Source organism: Equus quagga, chromosome 17, assembly GCF_021613505.1.
Source record: "Equus quagga isolate Etosha38 chromosome 17, UCLA_HA_Equagga_1.0, whole genome shotgun sequence".
NCBI classification, from domain to species: Eukaryota; Metazoa; Chordata; class Mammalia; order Perissodactyla; family Equidae; genus Equus; species Equus quagga.
Window position 1 is genome coordinate 15,962,553 of NC_060283.1, and position 11,702 is coordinate 15,974,254.

At 34.0% G+C, this 11,702-nt stretch overlaps 1 pseudogene; it reads right to left on the reverse strand.

Annotated features, from left to right (window-relative positions):
* Window positions 1–10,244: 10,244 nt before the first annotated feature.
* LOC124229101 (olfactory receptor 1030-like) lies at window positions 10,245–11,207 on the reverse strand (annotated as a pseudogene).
* Window positions 11,208–11,702: the final 495 nt, after the last annotated feature.

An 11,702-nucleotide genomic window follows, 5' to 3' on the forward strand; every position in this document is an offset into this window, starting at 1 on the left:
TTCCTTCAATGAAAAATGAGGACTTTGGATCAGTACATATTGTTTTTTTTTAAATGGCAAAAAAATTTTATATTTTCTTATGACATGGTTTTGTGTGTGTGGGGGGGTGAGGGTTGTGCTTTTTTTCCTTTCATTTTCTGTGACTCTTTTGTTCCAGGAGATGCTGGTAGTGGTTTAATTAAAACAAGTCCATCTGGTTCTGTATCTTACTCACTAGTCAGCTTCAAGTCTTTTCCTTTTCTAATTGTCCTTCTATTTCTCTTTGTCTATTTCTCTTTTTAGTTTCCAGCACTATATTTCTTACCCATCTCTATTTCTGCTTTGTCTTTTTTCTACATTGTACTTAGCCTTACATTATTTTTTTATCCCAGAGTTTGCACTCAGTGCCAGTAAAAAATACTCACCACTCATCTAAATGAATTTACCAGATAACTTAGTCAGAAGTTGAGACCTTGTACAAGAAGCTCTTTTTCTGATAACAATTATTTTCTCCAAGCCATACCAGATAAAATCCATTAGGTTCTTTGTAAAGGGGCAGTAATTGATAATTTAAAAGATACATATTAATTGATTCTTTGTAAGATGTAAAAGGTCATTGCTTCCTATTTTAGAATGGCTAGATGTTATTTTGCGGAAACAAATGGAAGAAAACAGAAATTTTTGAAAAGTTGAACAATTGTATATCTTTTATCATGAATGGGAACCAATCAAGTATACAGGAAAGCTTTCAAGAAGTTTTCTAATGTTTTTCCACTTAATTCAATAAATTTTGTAGAAGCTAATTTTTCAGTCCATTAGACCTGAATTAGACCAAGGAAATAACTTAATCCAGCTGGTTCATCAACAGTTGTGAAAACAGATTGATGAGCAAAATCGTAGCATAGAGCCACAGACTGGATTTGACAGCACCTGAACTAGAAGTAGTACCTGCCTCATATCCACATTAGTGCTTGCTCCATGAAACCAGAGTTGGTCTTTGTGAGACAGTGCCTAAAAAACAAAATAAAGCCAAAATAAACACAATAAAATAACTGCAAAAATATTCCTTTTCACTGCTTATTGTCAATCTAGATTTGCTACAACCAAACAGTAGGCTCTCACTAAAAGAATGTGATGAAACACAGTGTGCCATTTTTATCTATCCCTTTCCAGCATAGGCTTGTCCCCCACTTCCACTTTTCTGCCTCCCACTCACTGTAACATGGATGTAGTGCTGATCCATCCTTGACCTTATGGATGAGATGGCAGAAAAATAAGAGTCAATAAGTCAAAATTCCTAAAATTGTGGCAACACTGAACTGACATACCAGCTCAGAATTTTAAATGAGAATTGAACTTCTGATTAGTTTTATTATTTTGTTTTGGTCTTGCAGAAATTGAAATCCTTGTCCAACTGATACAAACCTAGTAGATCAATTCTCAAAAAGAAAAAAAAAAAGATCAGTGCTCAGGATTACTATAATGCTGACTATTATATAAGTAAAACTATATCAAGTGATGATGATTATTTAGAATTTAATGAATCCCTCAGAAATTATGCCCAAGGATGATGCTATGACTTAAAAATTATGATGGTAATGCTTAGATAACCCTGATGTTAACCTCTTGAGATCCTTTAAAATTGTCTCAAAACTCCTTTCCATCCATTCCATGTCACTTAGAAACCAAAATCTTCATAAATACACACACACAACACGTTGCAATTCTATGAAATGCAGGTAAAAGATAGCATTTGTTGCAAAAAAGAATAAAAAATTAAATTTAAATATTAGACACATTTATTCTTTAAATTCCCCTCTTGAATCCTAACCACAGAGGATTTTTCCACAGTCCATTTTACAGTTCTTAATAACTAGTTTAATAACACATCTCTCATTTCTCTTATTTTTTCCTCCTTCCTATTTCTCACCTTTATCTCTTCTTTCCTGAAATGACTTCAGGAATTCCATATTTTCCTCTCCATGTTATTATGAGAAGCTCACCTTTTGCTTCAACGTCTGTGCATGTATTTTCATGTGGGTTACATGTCTCACTACCCGTTTCTCATCTCCTACCAGAGAATACTGAAACATCATGGTGTACCCTTCTATGTCTTCATGCCCTATTCTTATATCCTGCCTTCCTTAAAAATGTTCTACCAAGGTAACTTTGAGTTTTGCAAAATTTTAATTTTGTGCTAAAATGTTTCTAGTATCCTTCATACTGATATTCATCTCACAAAATCAATGCATAGGTTTGGAACTAGGCAGATTGGATTTGAAAAATTACAGCTGTGTTACATATTGTCTCTATAATTGCACACAACTTAAACTTTATGAGCCTTGGTGTTCTCACTTTGAAAATGTTGTCTCAGGGAATTTCTCTGAGGATTTTAGAAGTTATAATGTATGTAAATATCTGACCATGTATGAGGCATATAAAGACATCACAAGAAATTTTTAGTTTCTACACTCCCTTCTTTAATGTTTAGAAGAAATAAAAATTCCCAAATCATGAGCATTGGTACTTTTCATAAAATGAAACCTAATCTTTTTTTTTTTTTTTAAAGATTTTATTTTTTCCTTTTTCTCCCCAACGCCCCCTGGTACCTAGTTGTGTATTCTTCGTTGTGGGTTCTTCTAGTTGTGGCATGTGGGACACTGCCTAATCTTTTATATCTAATAGCTTAACTATCTCTGATCATGTATTACTCCTATCAAAGAAGAACTTGGATTCCAAGTATTGACTGTTACTAACACACACAAAATAGACAGCCGTACCTATAAGAAGTAGAAAAATCAACAGGCCTTCAAAAATAATGTGATGGAAATTCTTGCTTGTGTTTATAAGACTTTTTCCTTTTCCCTAAGGCATTTTAAAAAAAATCATATTAAGCAATCAATTCTGCCAATTAAGATTTCCTGAAGTAGCTCAGGGACTTTGAATTTGGAATTTTGGAATGGCTTACACATCTCTTCTGCAGTTTCTTCTTCATCTCGTTTGGTAATGACCTTGCCTACTGCTTGCCATGCATTGCTGGGCACCATTCTCTTTCACTACCTCCATTATTCAAAAGAGCCAAATTCAAAAGAAAGTAAGTTACTCATTCATTTTACTGGCCACAAATGCAGCAATACCATAATCCACCAGAGGGTATCATTACAGTGATCACAAATTCATTAGGGAAAAATTGGTATTTTTAGGGGTTCTTATTTTCATTGTTTTTGTTTTTATTTAGAAAAGTCCAAGGGCAAATGAAAGCAACTGAAGAAAGCTAAATTATGCATACAATTTACTTTCCCTTCCTAGGCCATGATGCAATTCGTATAGTTGGTGAATTTCTTATTGGTCAAGTGATTTAATATATTTGATTAATAAATTAAGAAACTTTTATTAAACTCAACAGACTGAACAATTTTTTCAGGTAGAATCTCATTAGAAACTAATAAAAAGAATCTTGGGTTAACATTGTTAAACCCATTTCACAGCTGAAGGAATTGATCCTTAGAACGATAATCAATTTTCTCAAATTCAGAGAGCTGCTAAGTGACCCAGCTGAAATGAGAAAGTAGATTGATTACCACTCTCTCATCTTTAGCCACTTACATTCATGGATGTCTTTAAAGTTACTTCATCGCATTTCTTCAGATGGATTAAACATCATCTCATTTTATGAGTGGACTAAACATCCACTACAATAAATCAAAAATGTCCTTGCTCTCCAGCTTCATGGAAGCAATTTCTAATAAATACATTACAACATTTGGATAGAAAGAGAACTAAGTAAAGTGGGTGTAGTTCCACTGAGTAATTTTGTTTACATAGGCTAGTCCATTAGTTTCAGGTAAATTAACCTCTTTCAGCTTCTTCATCATTAAAAATATGAGTATGTGTATTCTAGGTTGCTTCCAATTCAAATACTCTACCTTCCCAATATCTTAATCTCAATAAAATTAAGAAAATCTAGATAATGTTTCAAGCAGTTTAGGAGACAGGTTTTTTGTTTGTTTGTTTTTCTAAGAGTTTAGTGGAACTCAGCTTCTGCTCAGCAATTTGGGAGATAAGGGTTATTTCTCAACATACACTTTAAGACCTTGATAGCAAAGAATTGGGCAGTGCAACACTAAATCGGTACAGAAACAGGGCCCTGAAAAGATTGTAAGGGAATAGAAACAGATAAATAGCCAATTTATATGGTTCTCCTAAATCCAATCCTTAGATGGAAGCAAAGAGCTAGCAATCTCGCAGAAGGAATAATAAGGGCTTGGGAAGAAGACTCTCATTTGCCATATTGACAATCGTGGTTATTCATGCACTGTATACCTTGGCTAAAACAAGATCACTGCTCTTAACAGCATCCTTGTCTCTCAGGAACAGTTGAATAAGAACTAGAAATCATATAGCTTTCATGACATTTCTCAGGTTAAAATACGTTGATGGGTTCTATCTATATCAAATTGTCTAAATATGCTAACAAAGCGTTCGTTTCCCTCCTCATCTGATCCAGTTTACTATTTAGTTTCATCTTTTCTCACTTTCATGATTGATATCCCAGTCACAAACAATCTATTCTATTTTGATTAGCTGTTTCCCGCTTTAGGAAATGCCTTTGAACCCATCCTCTACCCTTTGAAATTTTACTCCACTTCTGAACACCAGCTCACTGGTCACCTACTCTGGGAGAACTACCTTAAAATCCTTAATCAGAATCAACTTTTTCCTCCTCTCTGCTCATAAAACAATTTAAAAAATACTTCAGCTGTTTCTCTTATCATAGCAAGTCATGATAACATAGCTGTGGAAGTTTCTCTATAAATAAGCATCACTCTTCATAGGCAGTAGGTTTATATTTAATCATTGTTAAAACCTACAGTGCTTTGCCCTTGATAGACATCAATAACTATGTGTTGAGTTTAGTTAAATTAACATGTGACCTAAAACATATGAAGATATTTCTATCAGTTGAGGTGTGAAGCAAGAGGCAACTTGTCCTCAACATAGTCTTGCCCAAGTGAAAAATGCTGTCATTAAGTTCATTAAACAGAGCAAATCTAGAAAAATGCATTCTATTAGAACAGGTCTCCCAACCTGAGATCTTCAGAATAAATAATGATTTTAAACGTATTGCGATTTCCAAATCAATGGCTACTTTCATATGCATTCTAATTTTCTAAGTTCATGCCTCAGAGCATCACATCATTTCTAAAATTTCTAAAACTCAGGAAAATTAACTCAATAATGAAGTTCTCATTGGGCATCTACTTGTGGAATGTGAGACAGACAGGATTTAGAAACAGATGAATCAAGACCTCAAAGCCAAAGATTTGCAGTAAGTCACTAGCCCAGCTATTATTCTTGAATCTTGATTGTACATTCTTTGAAAATTTACTCAAGATTTTATTCTGTTGTTTAAATAAAGAACCACCTTCCCTCAATCAAGATGAACAGAGAAAAAATTGTGTTTTAAGCATTCCACTATAAAAACACAATCATATACAAGCTTTCCAAATTATCCATATTATGGTGATTCCTCATGCTTATGAATGAAACAGAGATTTATATAGTAATGCAACTTTGGATTTCCTCATATTTTCAAAAGCTATTTTCTTTCTCTTTCTGTTTATTTGGTAGTTCAAAAGAGTCACAAACTTAAAGAAGAGATAATATTTTAATTTTGCTATTGATTCTGTCAAGGAGGTACCATTACTTAGCCATATTTATAAGACGGCATTCAAAAGCAGAGATGTTCCTCTTTTGTTATTATTTTTTGCAGAGATGTTCTTCTGGCTTACAAAATGTAAGTACATTCTGGATGTTCAATCTAGTCTATGATAAAATCTAATTTTGTTTTGTTGTAGTAGCTGCAAACTGGCAAGACACAATGATGTTTCATGTTGCCAGCTCTGGAGAAAGCAACTGTGATGTTAATCAAGTCTATATTAAACCACATACATGGACAATGGCAGCCATATAAATGTAGAACACTTTAGACGCAATATTATAGTTAGGTGAAAAGTAGATGATCATGTGAATGTGATTACTACAGACAGTAGCAAGGGCAAAACATTGAGTTAACAAGAATGTGATCACATTATATTGTTCAAATAAATTTTTCAAAGAAATGACCTTTTTATTTATTTAATTTTTTTCTTTTTGAGGAAAGATTAGCCCTGAGCTAACATCTGCTGCCAATCCTTCTCTTTTTGCAGAGGAAGACTGGCCCTGAACTAACATCCGTGCCCATCTTCCTCTACTTTATATGTGGGACGCCTACCACAACATGGCGTGCCAAGCGGTGCCATGTCCTCACCTGGGATCTGAACTGACGAACCCCGGGCTGCTGAAGTGGAACGTGCGAACTTAACCACTGTGCCACTGGTCCGGCCTGGGAAATGGCCTTTTAAAATAAAAAAGTTAAGCAGAATGTTTGGGATTAGCTGATTGGTGAGGAGGTAGTATAAGGGTGTGATGTGCAGAGTTAGGATCCAAGTTTCTACAAGAACGAGAGTACAAATAACCAGAAACAAGACAAAGATGACAAGCTGCAACACTGGACAACTGGTCAACCTCAAGAAGCTAAATTCTTTCTCTCTTGTGTGATTTATCCTGAACATTTCCAGATGAATTCTTCTGTTTAAGGAAATAAAAACAGACCAATTATGCATGAATAAATTATACACATTTATCATTCTATCAATGTGTCTTACATGTTTTCTAATTTCTGTCACCTTATAAGATGAATGTTGTAATTTCCAATTTGAAAAGTTGTCTATCTATTTATCTATCATCTATTTGGCTTTTTAAGGGAGCATAGACTATGTATTAGCCTAAGCAATAGAGAAATAAATACTTTCAAACATTATATCTGACCTTGTGGCATTTACAGTATCATGGGGAACATAAGCATTAATTAAATAACCAAAACAATAAGTGTTTTAGATCCAAAGAATGGTAATGGAAAAATACAAAAATAACTGTGAGAGGAAACTGAGTCTCAAATAGGTGAAGTAACTTTCCAGTTAATAATAAAAGCGTTGACTTTTAGTGAGTGAATATAGCATACCAGGCACTGTACTAAGTCCTTTATTGTATTAATCCATTTATTCTACACAGCTCCCCTATGAGACAGTACTATATATTCGTTTTATAGAGGAGAATGAGGCAGAGAGAAGTTGACCAACTTACTCACTAAATCTGATTCCACAGTTCAGGCTCTTCACTCTTAATTCAACTGATAAATGATGGAGTCAAGATCTGACTACAAAATTCACTTTATTAAACAAGTTAAATTTGTCTATACACTGTAAAATAGGATGTTTTATTATAGTGATTACATAATTCAGTGTGTATGAAGCTGTCAACTACCTTATTAACAAAATTTCTAGAAAGAAAATGATAGTTTTATTCATTGCATGGCTTTTCGCTTCAACAAAGTATAATGTAAAAGTATATTACAGTAGGTAAAAATATAATAAACTTTGAAGCCAGATAGATTTTAACCTCTCTTCTAAGCTCTGACGTTAGGTTAACTATTAATCTAATAGTCTCTGTTTGAGATTATAGTACTGAAATCATAGTAGTGGTGGTCAAATTAAGTAGAACAACATATAGTAAAACAGTGCGTGAACTTTGTTACACGTTATTTTTTCTCTCTTTCCTTCATGCGTGCATGTGTGAGTGTGAGAGCCTAAACATTCTTCAGATATCCGCTGCCCTCAAGAAAATATATCATAAATGAATAAAGATGTTACACTTATCACATAACCCGTCTCTGGAAAATTTGTTTATTTTTTTAAAATGGATCAGTTTTCCTTAAAAAAAAAAAAGTACCAGTTAGAGTCATGATCTCTTATAGATGGGAAGAAAAATATAAAATATCTTCTCATAATCATTTTTCCTTAGGGAATGAAGTAAATCTTTTCTAATTTCTCATAGATTCTTCCATCATCATATAGCTCAATTTGTTCAGTGAATATAAACCCCAGCAGAATTAACTCTAAAAAGAGAAGAGCAAGGATTTAGGAACCTGTTCTAAAATCCTTTGAGAGACTTTATCATTGATCAGGGAATTCCTTAAATTTAGGTAAAAATCCAGGGTCTACTGAAATAATTCATTAATACAAAAAGCATTTCATGAGCACATACTTATTCTATGTCCAAAACAGTGCAATATGAACTAAAAAATAAAATGTCTAATGTGTAATTCCAGCCAGCCAGTCAATGCATGTAAGCACTTGGTGAAATTCCTCTTTTATCTTAAACTTGTGTGCATGTGGGTGTAGTTATCAGTTTCATATTGGTAGTGTTAGTCATTAATGTCAATGGCAAGATAGGTCATTTGTATTTCTGAACAGTATTGTTGGCCTATAAATAATACATTTCCTCAGAGTTGTTTTTGGTCCATTCAAAGACACTGTCTAATACATGTGAAAATGGAGGCACATTGTTCAGTTTCAAAATTGAGATTCATTTATTTTTTTAATGCTACAATCATTACTGAAGCTTTATTTTGTGCCAAACCAGGCTGTAAAGATAGAGACATGGACCCTGAAATCAGAAAATGTGGAATAATAAACAGATTGTTTTTACATAACTGAATATTGTATATGCTTAAATAGTAATAGATCTCTAGGTATTTAAGCAGAATCCAGCAGACTATAATTAAATATTAAAAGTTACAAAAGTAGTTATTTGTTCATATATGTATTTTCACAGAATTTTTAGGCAATCTGACTTTCAAAATAAAGTTATTTAAATAACGTGTAGCAATAAAAAGGTTGAAATAATTGAAAGGGATAATACAGAATTAATGAGCATGGAAATGTTTCCCTGCAGGAAACAGTGAGCAAAAATGAGCTCTAAAGTAGAAAAGAAACTTTGAAATTCAACTGAGAAAAATATGTCAAAAGGGAGAATGACTATTACAGTTCTGTGGCTTTTCCTTTTTTGTTGGAAGTAATATCGACATATGTGATAAGAAATCAGTTCTAATATTTATTTTATTCAGACCCTGGTTGGTCTGATGCAACATTGTACTAGCAGCTATTGCTATGTTGGAGCAGATGCACAGAAGATGAACAAGTTCATGTCTTGTACAATCATAAGATTAATTTCAATTTTCCCTGAATAAGTTGCTTCTTTCCTCTGTTGCATCAGCACTTGATTTTCTTACAACATCTAAGAAATCGTACTGATTTTTCTCTTATTTGCAACCTTCAGGATTAAAATATTTACAAAAAAATCAACATCTTTAATTCTGAAATTAGATATATAATAACTAATTGTGGCAAAGGACAATTGTGGGGAAAGTTTTAACTATAGTGCAGGCAGTAAAATCCATCCTTTCCTGAAAAGTAGATTAATACACAGATATTAGGGGAGGCAGGAAATGCTCATACCTCAGGAGGCTAGAATGTCATTGATCAAACTCTACAGAAGTCACACTTCCTTCTGGAGCAAGTCGTTTGTCTTTGTAAGAGCCACTCTTTGCCTGCCTCAGGAGTTAATATCTAGAAACATAATTGTTTGAAGGTTCTTGTTTCCTGTTATGGCAGAAGGAAGAAGGTGTCTTATTGAAAGTGACTGTCACATGTGGGGAGAAATAAGTGGATGTCAAGCATGGACATAGGGGTTTTCTCATAAATTATCCCTCTGCCAGAGGTGACAGAAAGTCTCAGCAGCAGTTGTGGTGACATTTTTTTAAACCATGGGATCAAAATCCCTGCACTTTAAATACTACAGAATTATAAACTACTAAATATTAGCTCATGACAGTCAAAATGTGTATTAACAATTTTGTGTATATGTATGCATACACAGCTATTGTTTACTAACATTGGTTAGTGTCCTATAGAAATTTTCTGGAAACACAAGAAACTGTTAATAGTGTTATATTTGAGAAGTTAGAACGCAAGATCAGGGTGGAGGAAAGGAAAGGAAATATTGTCTCTTTTAATACTCTTCTGGAGATCAAATATTTTACTATAAAGTAAATAATTTTTATAAGGTAAAAGTAACATATAAAGTTATAAATGTAAAAGTATATAAAGGAAGAGAAATTATCCACTATAACTATATCTGTATCTCCCAACTCTACACACACAGTGTGCTCACATGTAAAACTACAAACTTCTAGCCTATGTCTTTAGTGTTTTCTTGTTAGATTATAGCTTTTGATCATGGATTTAAAATTGACTTAACTTTAAATGCAATTAAAGTTGGATCCAGTTCTCATAATTACATTTTGATTTATAAATAAAGATACACTATGATTTTACTTCGGAAGTACATTTTTTTCTGAGCAATTTCCAAAAAGCTTGTTTCACATTCTTGTTCCTTAGACTATAAATTATGGGGTTCAACATAGAGTTTATAAAAATGTGAAAAACAGCAATGGCTTTGGACTGCTCCACTGACTTGTTTGTGGGAGATCTAACTTACTTGTAGAACAGGGTCCCATAAAACACAGTCACTGACACCAGATGGGACCCACAGTAGAAAAGTCTTTGTGACTGACTTCAGCAGAATGCATTCTCCGGAGGGTAAAGAAAATGAAGACATAGGAGGTAAAGATTGTGAAGAGGGAGTGAGAGGGTAAATCTTGCTACCGCAAACATGGATGTCTCCTTAATGGAAGTGTCAGAGCAGGAGAGTCGGATAAGTGGTGGATCAGCACAATAGAAGTGATTAATGATATTGGAGCCACAGCAGATCAAAAGGTACATCCACATGTTTTCTATCAGGCCACTAAGGAACCCATAAACATATGGATCAACAATCAGGTGAATATAGACCCTTTTGGACATCTTGCTGCTGTAAAGCAAATGGTTGCAGATGGCCATGTAACTGTCATAAACCACTAAAGCTAGCATGTGATATTCAGTAATGACCATGGTAATGAAAAAAATAGCACTGGACTAAACAAATTACATAAGAAATGTTTTTCTCCTCTGAGAAGAAGTTCGTCAACATCTTGGGAGTCATGTTAGTGGAAGAGCACAAATCCAAGCATGTCAGACTGGCATGAAAGCAGTACATGGGGGTGTGGAAGTGTGAATCCACCCTGATCAATACCAACATCCCAGATACCCCCCAATGGTGATCAAGTAGATCACCAGAAACAACATGAAGAGGATGGGCTGAAGCTCTGGACAATTCATTAATGTCAAAAGAACAAATTCAGTCACTAAGGTGGAATTTCTTCTGATCATTGTCTTAGAAGTTAGCATTGTTCACTTAAACGACTTCAAAAGAAAAATTAAGAAGTGAATGAGATGCCCGTCATATAGTTTCTTCTCTTTCTTTAATTCTTCTCTCCTTTTCTTCCATTCTCAGTGACCTTCACACAGAGATACTATTAGACAGAGTATGAGACTGTAGAAGCTGAGATGTTTAAGAAAGTCATGACCCCTATTAGCTATGTATACAACATGTTTCCAAAAAAGAATGGCTCCTATGACACCAACATGCTTGTAATGAGGAAATTATGACCTAAAATTTGTCTAAAAATTTATTGAACAACCAGTTGCCACTGACAGTTCACTACAAAATTGTGGGCTTCATTATCGAGCCTAGGAATGGTTTTGGAGAAAATGGTGACATATGTTTGAAAACACTTTTGCAGCCATTAACAGTGTTTGACTATTTAGAAGCTCAAACTTTGAGAATTGTACTCCCTACTTGCTGTATTAGAGGGCCGAAAATTATAGGGATTTGAAGGAAAT